The sequence below is a fragment of the Drosophila nasuta genome, chromosome 2R, assembly GCF_023558535.2.
Source record: "Drosophila nasuta strain 15112-1781.00 chromosome 2R, ASM2355853v1, whole genome shotgun sequence".
Taxonomy (NCBI): Eukaryota; Metazoa; Arthropoda; class Insecta; order Diptera; family Drosophilidae; genus Drosophila; species Drosophila nasuta.
Genome location: NC_083456.1, coordinates 9,344,610 through 9,358,345, shown reverse-complemented (window position 1 = coordinate 9,358,345; position 13,736 = coordinate 9,344,610). Strand labels below are relative to the sequence as shown.

The 13,736-nt window shown below is 40.5% G+C and overlaps 1 long non-coding RNA gene across 3 annotated transcripts in view; it reads left to right on the top strand.

Moving 5' to 3' along the window:
- The window catches only part of LOC132786981 (uncharacterized), a 110,318-nt gene that overhangs the window by 81,696 nt on the left and 14,886 nt on the right, over positions 1–13,736 (top strand). For all 3 annotated transcript variants that reach the window (XR_009632492.1, XR_009632491.1, XR_009632493.1), the window contains one exon: positions 8,606–8,689. This is a non-coding gene — a long non-coding RNA (uncharacterized LOC132786981). The remainder of the gene's footprint in view (positions 1–8,605; positions 8,690–13,736) is intronic.

The window sequence follows — 13,736 nt, the reverse complement described above, 5'->3', positions numbered from 1 at the left end:
GACATAGAGACAGCGACAAGACAGCGGCCGCATAACGAGCGCCAAGGGCGGTTTCATCCTGATCATGGGATTGGGATTGAGAATGCGAATGCGAATGGGATGGAGGAAAGGGGGCCAAGTGATGGACGGGCGGATTGTCGTTGCCCACCTTTAAGAATGTGCGACAATTTGCAAACGCAACGATCCGTGTGGAGCAGTCAGTAAAATAACCAAATGGTATACGATGGTTTGGGGATAGGAATGGGACGTAGAAGATGGAAAGATGGAATCCGAAAAATCTCTAGATGCTCAGAAATCGCATTGTACATTGAACGCAGAGTACGTGACTTTATGGCGAATCGTTGCTCGGCCCAAGGTGCTAAATGCTGCTCATGAGTTGAGTTGAGTAGTTGATGCTGCAACATCGTTTGATATTTGCACGCTTCGTTTGCTAGCCCCATAGAGTAGAGCACAATTGAACTGAACTCAACTGAGCTGAAGTGAGCTGAAAAGGCGGGACTCGCAGACAGACAAAGACGTCATAAACGAAGGGAAACAATTGCTTGAAATTACAGACGCCATTGCGCCATTGTTGGCAGCAGACGCATAGCAAATCCCCCAGCTCCAGTTCCAGTTTCTACCCCAACCCCTAGCTGGAGTTTCCCCAACCCTTAGCCCAGTTATATCTATACTCTCGCACTTTCTACATTCCCACCTGACTGTCTGTCTGTCTGTCCTGGACTCACTGAGCTGACGGCCTGCGCTTTCAGTTGATTGTTTCCTCGTGCCATAGCGGGGAAGGAGGAGGAAACAGCTCAACCGCAGCCACATCCAGAACACCCCACCCACCCATCACGCCCCCTCACACTTCTCCTTTAAACAGACCCACGCAGCAATTGTAAAATATCCCACACTTGATTCTGCATTTGTTACCTCAGTTCCTCTGTCTTTGGGGCGTAGTTTTCAAATGAGTTTTTCGCTTTTTTTCTTTTTTTTTTTTGTGTTCTCTCTACTTTTGGTTTCTCAATTATTTTCTGCATCGAGACAACGCGCTCGCTTTTTTCGCTTTTTTTTCTCTTGTTATCACCCATTGGGGATTATGTCTCGAAAATTGAAGTTTAATTTAGTTTTTTAAATTAGTTTCACCTTAAACTGACTTTGACTGCAAACAAAAAAGTTCACGCAAACAAATCGAATTTAAAAGTTCAGAAAAACTATAGCAAATTTTCGTTTGAATTTCCCTTGCTCTCCCTCAATGCTGACCCTAACTAATTTAGCATAATGAATAGCATTCATATCTAGATACGAGTGTCGCATTCGTATTCGTTTTCGTATTCAACCCGATAGCAAAAACTATTTGATATCAAGTGTAATTTAAATTTTAGAGCAAACGCAATGTGCTTGTGGTTCTAAGAAGCACGAAGGATGGGGCAGAGAGGTGGCAGACGCTGGGCAATATTGCGTCAACGACTTGCAAACAAAATTAGAAAAGAAAACCCTAGCGGTGGGTAGCATATGCTGCTGAGTGCGCGCCGGCATCAAAATGACTACACAAACTTTTCAAATTAGATTTCACACCCAAAACTAAACACAAGACGGTGGTGGAGACGACAGCGTGAGATTGGAGTTGAGTATGAGGATGAGGCAACAGTCCAAGTGGCAGTCATGACACTTGCGCACAGAGTTTGCAATTGGGATTGGGATTGGGTTGGTTTCACTTCGGTGTCGGTGGCGTATGAGCAACATGCGACAGCTGTGCTAAACCTTCAAGTGGAAGCAACTACGAAATGGACACAATTAGTGTGCAATTTATGCGCCAAGGAGCAGCAGCAGAAGCTTCAACAGCAGCAGCAGCGGGTAGCAACAGCAGACAATGTGATTGTCTCTTGTCTGCGTTGCAATTTGAATGACCAAATTAGACGCCCGGTTTATGGGAGTCTCATAGCCACGCCTTCCATCGTCGCCTGCCCCATACCTGTTTCTCTTTCCGTCTGTGAGCAATTTTCCCATTTAGAGAAGAGCTGAGCTGAGCAGAGCGATGTGTGGGCAGCGGACACACAATTTGACAATACCCAAGGCAAGCCTTGAATATTGTCTGTCTGTCGCCTCTTTGTGCTTCGTGAAGCGCGTGGCATTAAATTTAATGCGCTGTGTGGTAGGCATGCATATGTGGCATGTGAGGCAGCAACAACCGCAGCAGCCACTGTCGCCCATAAATGTAAATTCTGCGGGACCTTCTTACAGCTTCATTATGGTGAAGCAACCACCACAAAAGCAGCATCGGCAGCAGCTACAGCACCACACACACACATAAATCAATATGAGCCTCGCTGTCGTTTGATAATTTGCGAATAATGCGAGACAGTCAGACAACCATATTGTGCACCAATCCACGCTCTATATACATATACACATATGTGATATGTGAGACTGACACTTCACGCCTGCATCTGCCACATAATGCGAATAAAATGGCAAATGTTAAATGTCCGAAGCGGCCCAACGTGTGAACGTCCCTCGAATCCGCCCCTGTGTTCTCCGTTCTCTGTTTCTGTTTCTGTCTCTTTCTCTTTTTGTTCGTACGTCGTAGGTGCGAGAGTGCGTAATTATGCGTTCGCAGTCGTAAAACTTAACTTTACGACTGCACATCATGATTGGGCTGCTCCCTTCTCCTTCTACCCTCCATTCAGTGCTGTCTGCTGCCATTTGATTGATTTATACGTGTGTGAAAATCAAGTGAGGCCAGACTGCAGCTCGTAAAGCAAAACTAACTGCGTGTCTTAGAATTGCAATTGACTTGGCTTCGTTTCTATTGCCTTGGCTGCATAATATACAATACATATATATTCAAGAGTCGTACAAGAGTTGTGAGCAGCAATTTTGCGCACTTTTAACGCGCATACGCCCCATTGGCCGTGTGAAAACTTGAAATGGGGGAGCGTACTCAAGAACAATATGCAAAAGGCAATTCTATTTCAAGTCGGTGATTATAATAAATTCAGGGAAAGTGGAATATAATAATATTGAAATACTAAGTGTAAATTTCTAATTATTAATTATTTATGAAGTATTTAATAGTTTAAAATACAATAGAAGATTTGTAGAAAATTAATGTTTTCTAATTAATATTTTCATTTCTGTGAGTTTTCCTTTTATCTCATAAAAATATTTGCATTATTACTATAATGTTTATATAGATTATGTAGTAGCTTACCCAAATGTTATCGCATCATGGATTCTGCTAAAGAGAGTGAGAAATAAAATTCATAACAGCAAAGCATGCAAACAATGCATAGGAAAAATAACCTGCCTCAATAACGAATTTAAGCAGAAAAGCAAGCGGAAAACAAAGTAGCAAAAGTCTAGGCTCGATAAGAATACACTGTAAATCAAATGAAACCAGAAAAGAAATGTGCGAAAGTGGCGAAATGGCAAATGACGAATAATTGGCGTAATCATCGCTCAGTGTTCTTACAGCACTTTTGGAGCCGCAGACATTCATCGTAGCTTAGTGTTTATTGTTGTTGCCTTCGTTGCGGGTTTCCTGCACGCCCCGTTCGCTCGTTTGTCTGGCAGTCCGTCAATCAGTCAGTCGCTCAGTCAGTCATTCAAAGCTCGTTGCCCGAAGTGCTTACTTATCATCCCAGACAGATGATGATGTTGCTCTTGCTTACTCAGTCACTCAAGTCTCTCCACAAACTGACGCTATCTCTGTCGCACTACACGTAGGCTGTTTTTGGGGGCTCTTTTGTGCGTGCATTCGTATGCGTGTGTAAGTTTGTGTGTGTGACGTCGTTGCTAGCGAATTGGCGGTCGAAAGCAAAACAAACCATAAACGTGCGTAGCAAACGCGAAAGCGAAGCAAAGGCGAAAATGAAAACGAAAACAAGCGACGAAACCAAACGAAACGAGACACATACAGCAAAAATGTCAGGCAACATTTTTCGTCAAAGGGTCGACCTCGAACCCAGCCCCCCAATTGCCCCCTTTGCCCACAAGAAAACCATAAGTCAATGTCAATGGCACGCAGACAGACAAACGAGGGAGCGAGAGTGAGAGAGCAGTAAAGTCTGTTTTATTTTTTTTGGGACTGTGCTTTGAAAGTGTTTCCATGTTTAATAAGACCTTGACATGCGACAGTCAACTGTCAACTGAAAATGAGCACAAATTTGTTATTTGGTGTTTATGGGCGGCGTTTAAAATAGACTTAGGCAAGGAGGGGTATAGAGACCAAACGGATGCAGCTGAAAGAGAAGAGGTAAAATTATTATATTTCTGTTTCGTGAAAGTTTCAAATTGATTTTAATATTTTCGAGATTCTTATCAGCTGTAGGTTGAAACAAGTTTCCATGCAAGCACACACACACATACATACTCACACGCACACTGACACACTCTGCTGCAGTCACAAAATGCAAACCTGTTTTTCCTCTGCCACAGCGCATTTTTAGCGGTAAACAAAAAGCACGCCAAACTATAAATTTCGATAATTCACATTAAGATTGACACATTAAAATTTAAGAACTTAAGAACTCAAAATGTTTTAATTTAAATCCTCACACACACACGCACTGAATATGTATTGTTATCGATAACATTTTGATATAGTTTTTCTGTTTTTTTTTTTTGTAGTTGTAAAGTGAAGTACTTGAAGTTTATTTTTAGAATGCCGCAAAATATATTGTTGGGACGTTTATTTTTTTGGCGGATGTTTGCTTTTCAACGTTTTGCGTTCATTTGAAGCCGTCGCCCGACGATTTCTTGTGCGACGCTTGCTGCCGCTGCCTCTGCCGACGCGAACGACGCCACACCGACGTCGACAGCAGTTTTTGTGACTGCGACGCAAAGCGCACGCGGCGGCCTCTGTTTCTGTATCTGTGCGTATCTCATAGATATCGCCCCATGGCGTACACAGTCGAGAGTATCTGTGTGCTCTGTTCGCGTATCTGTGAGACATGCGAGTGTGTGTGTGTGTGTGTTTATACACACACATACTCTGACTATGCTAACAGCTCAACAAATGTCCCATGTGCGCTTGCTGGTGGTACTTTTTCTTTTGCGGCCTCAGCTGGCTGGGCAGTTACACTAACAGCCGTTTACAGTTACTACTTGGGTAATTTACTTGCATTGCAAATTCGAAATTGGGAAATTTGACACAAACTGGCGTTGTGTGTCGGCAGCGCAGTCGACGTATCGGCTCGCCTCGCCTCGCACATTGTTAAATTTCCCAACCACGTGCTTCGTTCGCATTGTTATTGCTTTTTCGCTTTTCGCTTTTGACTTTGTTTTGCTTTTGTTATTGTGCTTTCTGAGCAAAAAGAGCTTTTAGCTTTGCATTTTGCTTGCTATTCTCTAGTACATAACCTCGCCATTTACATTGCTTTTACTGTTGTTGTTGTTGATGTTGTTGTTATTGCTGCTGTTTTTTTTGGCTCTGTTTTGTGCCAATCGCCGGCGCGTCTTCAATTCATTTATGAGGCTCTTTTAGGGCTGTCTGCGACCCATTTTGAGTTTGGTTTCTCTTGTTTGGTCTCGACCCCTGCTCCCCTTCCTCCCCCCTTCGTCATGCCCACATCTCGTTCTTATTGTTGTTGTTGCAATTAATGACCATTTGAATTATATTTGCGCTCGTAAAATTTACAAGAATTGTTTGCTGGCATTTCGTTTGCAGCCATCCTCTCAACGGCTTCTCCTTCTTCCTCTTCCTCCTCCTCCCCCATTCTCCAACCTACACAAAATCCAGTTTCCCATTCATTTCGTACGTAGACAGCAGAAATTTTTACGACTTTTCTGCACAATGCGCAAATACTTCGACAATGGACCAACGCCCCAAACCTTCTCGCACTCCTCACCGACCCTCCACCCCACGACTATCAACATTCCCAGGACCCAGGGACCCAAGCGACATTGGCACGGAACTGGTCAGGACGTGGCACCATTTACCGTCGCCCGCATGGGACATTTTATTGCAGGTCTCCTTTTTTTGCCTTTGCTTTGCTTTTGCTTCATTCATTTAATAAATCGTTTGTTGATCATAAATTTTCGTACTCGACTTTTATTAAAATTTTGGAAAATAGTTTAGCTTTCTCTCGAAGTACAAAATATTTAATTATATAATTCATTAGTTAACAAGTCGAGTGCAAAAGTCTGTCATAATAATAATGTTTAAGATAATATTTAATTCTATAAAGTGCAAAAGAGCATCATAAGTCTGCCAAATAATCTCCGCATTTTAGAAAATGTATTCAATGAATTTTTCTGAAATTTGAATGTTATTAATTTCATCATTCAAGATTGCTTTTATTGCATATATGGTATATGTATGTTTTCATTAAGCAAATAAATAAAAATAAATTGCGCATACATTAAAAATACACTCTGTATTTCTATTATGCAAGCCAATGGTATAAAAAAGACTAGATAATATTATTATACTCAGATAATATTATATTCGTACTGAAATGTTTTATGACTAATCTTGCGCAAAAACATATCTATAGAACTGCATTTTTTGCAGTCTAACTAAATGATTTTCACATAAAGCGAAGGAAATGTACTTCGCTTGAATTTCTCTGTATGTGTGAGTGTGTGTGTGTTTGTGTGTGGCACCCCTCACCTGGTTGCACAGATAATGAACAACCCTTAGCTGCCTTCTTGCACCACCCTAACAAAGCCAAGCCATTAACAAGCGCAACTGCAACTACGTGTGTGTGTGTGTGTGTGTGTGTGTTTATGTTTGTGTATGTGCATTATCTTCTTGGCTGTAAGTGTGAGTGTGTGTGTAGCTCGCTGCGCTTACCCCTAATTGCAATGCCATAAAAAACTGTAATTCAAACGAAGGACAACCACTGCGGCAAGCAGGAAAAGGGATGAGGAAAACTGCAGTCTCTAAATGATAGACTCTTGGCAATTGCCAGTTGCCAGTTGCCAGTTGTGGCCCGTTGCCATTGCATTCAGCAATGATTGCGATTACAGCGTGGCATTGTCGTTAGCCCAGACACTCTGCAGTCTCCCCCTATTCCCTATTCCACAGTTACTAGAAGACAACGAGCTTTGGCTATTAGCAGCAGCAACAGCAGCAGAAGAAACAGCATCAAATTATGCGAAAATACATTTTCACTTTTGGCATTCGGAGACATGCAGCAGGACATTTGCAGCAAGAGTGGAATGAAGTGGATAGAAGGAATATGAATGCTTTGCTTGGATGCGTGTCGAGTGGATGCCAATGGAAATGGCAATGGGATTCGCAATGGGAATGACAGCAGCAGCTGCTTGCAGCAGTTATGTGCACATGCAATATGCATCCTGGGTCCTGGGTCCTCTGCATCCTGTGCTGACAGAGAGGATGCAAATTTCTTTGCACACGATATCGAAAATCTCAAGAAGTGCAGCCAATCAACTGGAAATTGGCAAGCGTCGAGTTAAGTGCCAACAGCAGCAGCATCTGGGCATCTACTCCCAACGCACCAAACGCTGAATTGATAACAGATACAGCAACAGCAACAACAACAGCAAGAAAAAAGCGACGGGCGATAAGCGTCGCAAGCAGCGCAAGCGGCCCGCGGCCTCGCGACTCTCGACTGCGTTGCTTTTGCTTTTGGAGCTGTGGCTGCCGGTGGGACAACAACGAAGCGTGGGCGTGCCCGGTTGGCGCTGTATTTCGAGTGTGCACTATAGTGCACCCTGTTGCGCCAACGACATCGGCAACGTCGACAGAACTCAGCTAGTTGTACCGCAAAACGCACAAGCGACGAGCGAGACGGGGCGAGGCGACGGCGTGTGTGAGCAAACGAAACGAATGCCGAATGCTCGCAGCGGCCATTTTGGTGGGAGCGAGTGCGACATAGTCGCTGAGCACAGACAACAACAATACAACGAAGATGACGCTAACGCAAACGGCGACAGCCGACAGCAACACAACGAAGTCGACGTCGGCAGCAGCTGCGACGCTGGCGGCGGCAGCCAACGCAACTGCAGCTGGTCAGCGGCCCTGTTCTTGGAGACTTTGCTTACTCCGGGATCCAGAATGTGTTTGTATGTGTGTGTGTGCTGGAATTTGACGGCTCTTGAGACTCTTGAGAATATACCGCAGTTGTGCGGTATTTGCTATTTGCAAAGCTTGAGCGTAAAACTTTTGAGTGATGAGAAATTTCACTCATGCTTCGAGTCGAGTTGGAAGTCCCAAAAAAAAAACTTAAAGTCAACTGCAATCGTATTACTAAAATTTTCGGCCTGAAATTGAGGTTTCCCAGTTCTCACTCTTTTTTTTTTGTATTTGTGTATTATTAAAAATATCAACAATGAAATTGTGCGGCATTATCGTTTCAGCCACCTGACGACTTGGCAAATGGCATTCTCAATGGCTTGAAATGCCAACCAAATGCTGTGGCAGGCAAATTTACTTTAAACGCTTGTGGCAACATTAATTAAGAAAAGGGTTTAACGCAATTTGAACTATTAAATAAATAACAATTATTAAAGTGTCGGATGTGAAGATTAAAAACACACATTCGCACAATAATAATTTATGATCGAATTATATTATACAAACTATAATACTCTTTTTATGCACAATTTGATAAGACAATGAACCTAATAAATGTTTTCAACTCTCTTCTCGTTTCAGCTTTTTTTAAACATTTTTTGTTCGTTTTCTAATGTGGATTTAGTCCATAAAAAATAGAAAAAAAACACTTCAGCACGTCAAAGGGTTGGTATACAATTTCATATATATTTGTTTTTTTTTATTAACATTTGTATTAACATAAAAAACTTGAGACAACAACAGCATTGCGCATAAATCAAGTGGCATTTAAAATAAATTTGGTTTATGGGCGTTAAAAAAAAATACACGAATACAAGCGACCATCAAAACCATCAAACTCTATTGTCTATTCAAATAAAAATCAGCATAAAATATAATTGCATAATGATTTAATCCCGGCCGACGGGTTTTGCGCATGAATCGATCATAATTTTACGACTCTCTGACACCGACAATTTGGTTTTTTGGTTATTTTTTGGTGGGCTTTCGTGAGTTCTCAAATGATTTCCCGCTTAATCGCTTTAAAAACCGATTAACATGGCCATAAAACATACGCCGTGCCGCATGGCAAATGACCCAAAAGCTGCTCCGACGGCTCTTGGTTGGTTCTTGGCTCTCGGATTACTCTGACGTCTCCAATTCGCGGCAATTTCGAATTTTGTTTCCATTTTCGAGACCCATTAAAAAAACAAATTCTTCAAAATTCATGCACACCAAATTTATGATCGAACGAATTTGAACTTGTTTTGCAGTTGCGACCATTTCTAATCCAATTAAAAAATGACCATCGCCTCCATTTTCAGTCGAGAGCGGGCGGTCTTTAGACCATTTGTGTGATTCAGTGGGCTGTTATTAATTTACCGTCAAATAAATAAGTATTTGTTTTTGTTTCTGTTTCTGTTTTTTTCCTGCCGCACAGAAATTGTACGATTTGTGTAATTCTCGGTGTGTTTTTGATTGTGTCGCAGCAGCAGCATTATGGATGGGACTATAAAATGCATTCATTATTGCCATTAGTCGACCGTAAATTGGCAAATGAATGTGACACGATATCGACCGCCACTCCGCTCCCTTTGGGGCCCAAGTCTCCAACACGACACAAAAATTGGCGCGTCATTGGCGGAGCCGCGTGCATCGTCAAAGATCTGCGGTAACTGCCCCTTCGCCACGCCTGGTTGGCCAAGAACATTCTGACAGAGACGTTATTCCAGTTTTTAATCGACTCATTCCATTGCATGCGAAGGGAAGCGGTGCGACTCTGGTAGGAGAGGGGGGCAAGGTGAGGTCACTTTTAACGCAATCTGATGGCGGGTAATTAATATATTGCATTAAATGCTCATAATAATGCCTGTTTTATTGCCAGAGAACAAGAGAACAAACCATATCTTTAACAGCTATACTTCCATCCACCATTTTTGAGCAACGCAGAACTGATTGATTAACTATTGCTAGGAGGTTCAGTTAAATATATTTTCCAAATCTGCTTGAATTTGTTGTAGAAAATAACAGGAGGTTTTCAATATTAAATAATTTGATATATATGTATCTAACATATAATTTAAATTGCAAATGTAATTTCCTATATCTTGAAGAATTTGGTAACTTTAAAATTTTATTTGCATCTTTCATTTTAAGCAATAATTATCAGATTGATTATAATTGATTCGCTATATAAAGTCCCAGTCAGATACAATATCTTTACTATGTAGTATCCTCTAGCACAAAAAAAAAACGATTTGATTATATTATTCGGCTACAGGTACATTTACTTGTCAGCTCAGCGAACTTTAACTTTAACTTTAACTTTTTAACTTTACTTGTAGATTGATTAGAATAAAGTATCTTTTCTTTATGTTTGATAAATATATATACCATATATATCGACTTAATTAGTTACTTTAAGATTTTGCATGCTGCAACACCCAGATGCATTATTTTTCTAATGCTACAGTCAGACACAATTTCTGGAATTGTAAAACAAATGATTTACTTACATACATATATCCTGCATTTTAGATTGTCAGTCACTATCAGTAGTTCAGCCAAATAACATATCTTATAATTGCCTGCAAGAAATCAGTCAAGTACAAAAATACAAATATATATTGTGTGCAAACATCAATAAACGTTTTAAAGTAGTCTACAAATGCTCTAAAATTTCATAAAATAAAAAATGTACATTCTAATATTGAAATGGTCTAAAGTTTCAATAAGCTTCTTTTCAATAATTTACAGTACAACTCAATTGTTTAACAAGTTTGATTTAGCTGTGTATTAAAAATAGAATTATACTCATTCTGACGTATTTAACCTGATATTTGGGAATTCGACCGCTCAGGAATGAAACCTGTTTGCTTTTTATACCCTTCAAATCAGAAATATAATGATATAGTACGCCATTCCACACTTGAGAGAAAAACGCGGCAAACAGTTGCCACTGCTTGCAGACTGTATGTTTTTTCCTCACTTTTTTTAATTAAATTTAATGAATAATTTATTCGTACAAGTGTGATGACTATTGTTGACATGTCGCGCTCGCAGCTCGTGTAATCTTCGTGTATTCGCAATGGCCGCTTATCGTCAAATATAATGTGCTTTATTGTCACTTAAATACAGATTTAAATTATTTAATGACTTCATTTATTGCGGACCAGCTTCAGCACTGGGGACACCTTGTGTTCCACATCATGTGCCGAGAGGGGGCAATTCAGCGACTGTCCAGCAGACTTGACAGCGACTGAAGCAATGATGCTGTGTGGTTTGTCTGCCTATCTCGGGCTCGGGGCCCCAGTTTCAATAACAATAACAATTTTAATAATAACAATAACTTATCAATGGCATTTGGCCCCCGCTCGTTGTTTATTAGGCGCAGTAATTACCAAACGATCGTCGATTATTGCGGAACTCAGAGTCGACCCTCGATTTAATGCTTAGAATCAAAAACCATGAATAGTCAAATTATGCGGGCGACAAAGTGTTTCATTAAAGCTTATATAAACATTATTTAATTAGATTTAAATTTTAAATTATTATAAAAAGTCTTTCGGAGGTCATTGACAGATTAAAACCCATTCTATCTGAATAGCTACAAAGTTAGGTAAATACTGAGATAATTATATTAGAATATACACGTTGCAATAGCATAAGCATAAGCAAATGTTTCAATGAACACAAAAATATTATTATCATTAGAAAATTTTCCAAAGCAATAAATTATATTCATAAATTAACTTCAAGGTTGCTAAAAATGAAAACTTTTCCATATGTTGTTTTATATTCTAGTGCTCAATTTTATTACAAATTAATCAAAAAAGATTAAATATATATAAAATCAGACATTATCCATTTAAAATATAAAAAATGTTATATAGATAAAGAGTAGTCGATTTATATAATATTAATAGAGCTGAACACATTTTATATTGTTTTATATTTTAGCATTAGCATTAGAAATACAAAATGAGAATAAATTGAATTTATTAACGAATGTAATTTGAGATTAATATTTTGTTGGTAGCAAAGCAATATTAAATTATTGAAGCATTTTTAATAATCGAATTTCCTATAATATAGTTTATCATTTGCTCGACATTTTGGGGCAGCATACATAAACATGATATTGTAAATAAACTCGCGATTCCCAAGTTCTTTAACAAATTTATTTAGCTGTCGTTTGAGTATGATATTTTCATATACTAATCGTCATCGTTAAGGGAAATTAATTAATTGGCGGAAAATAGACGATGCAATAATAAGTACGCTATTATCAACGAGAAGTGGGTGAAAGGGAATAACAATCTAACTGGGGGCTGATATTCTTTCTCTCTCTCACTCTCTATCTCTCTGACTTTCATTCCCTTACCCCACTTGAGAGCCCTCGAGTTGTGGAGCATTCGATGGATGACGATGATGACTGCCGCATGGCAGGCAAGTCTCATAAATTGCGCGCAAAACACGAACTTAGCTAGAAAATTGTTAGTTGAAGTGCGACAGAAATCGACAATTAAATAAATCGAAAGATGTCACAACGACAACAGCAGCAATAACAACGATAACGACTCGACTTGGTAACGACAACAACTTTGTATGAGGACATGAACATGCATTCGCATTCACATTTTGCATTTCGCTGTTTCGACTTTGGCTGTGTTTTTGCATTTGGAGTTGCGAGCCAGCTCTCTGCCAGCTTGATATGCACAACATTCATTTTGGACGACAGCCAATGTGGCAAGTGGCAAGTGGTAAGAGGCATGCAGGCAGGAGGCGGAAGGCAACTCCAAGGAAAAGGTCTGGTTGAGGGGGCGTTGGCGACTTGCGACTTAGTTTGTTAGCATTTCGCACGCATTCAACATAAATTAGCGAGATTTATGGCACAGTCGCTGTGCTTAGATTCGCTAGAAAAAGTCAAACTGGAAAGCGGGACTGGAAGAGGGGAATCGGGTGTGGAGGAGTAGCACAATGATATGGACATGATATGGCAAATCGATAATAAATTAGACTCTTTGGCGACACATTTCCTCCGCGCCTGCAGACACACCCAGAAAAGCGTTCGCTCTTTCTCTCATGAGAACTCTGTGTCTATATCTCTAACGCCCTCTCCCTCCCTCTCTCCCTCTCTTTGTCTCTCTCTCGCTCACACACTCAGTTAACTGTCTCGCTCGCTCACTGATTATGCGCGCGCTCATTTTGTAGTCGAAAAATCGATGGAATATGCAAAATATTGTTTGGGTATTTAGCTCCAGTTTCAGCTTCAGCCTCAGCTTCTGCCCAGCATCAACGTTAGCCAGAAATTTTTGGGATCCGCCTAAGTCAACAGACGACAATGCCAGATTGCCAGAAAGAGTAACAGCAACAAAAACAACAATGACAACGATAGCAGCATCCCCCAAGGGTCCAACTCTTTGCCTTGCTTGGGGGACACAGCCAAGTGAATGTTAATTTCGAGTCAACTTTTTCTTTGTCTTTCGTTGCCGTTGCTGTTGCTGTTACTGTTTGTTCACTGGAATGAAATGCAAACGCTGAAGGGGCCAACAAGTTTTTCGTTTTTCGCTTTTTGTTTTTCCCATTGCCGTTCGAAGCAAACATAGCTGCGCTATCTGTATCTGAAAGATACAAAATAAAACAAAAACAAACCCTACACAAAAATCGAGGCTCCAACTTTCGGGTTTTCGTTTTCTGGTCTCGCGCTTGGCCTTAGTCAGATTTTAATCGC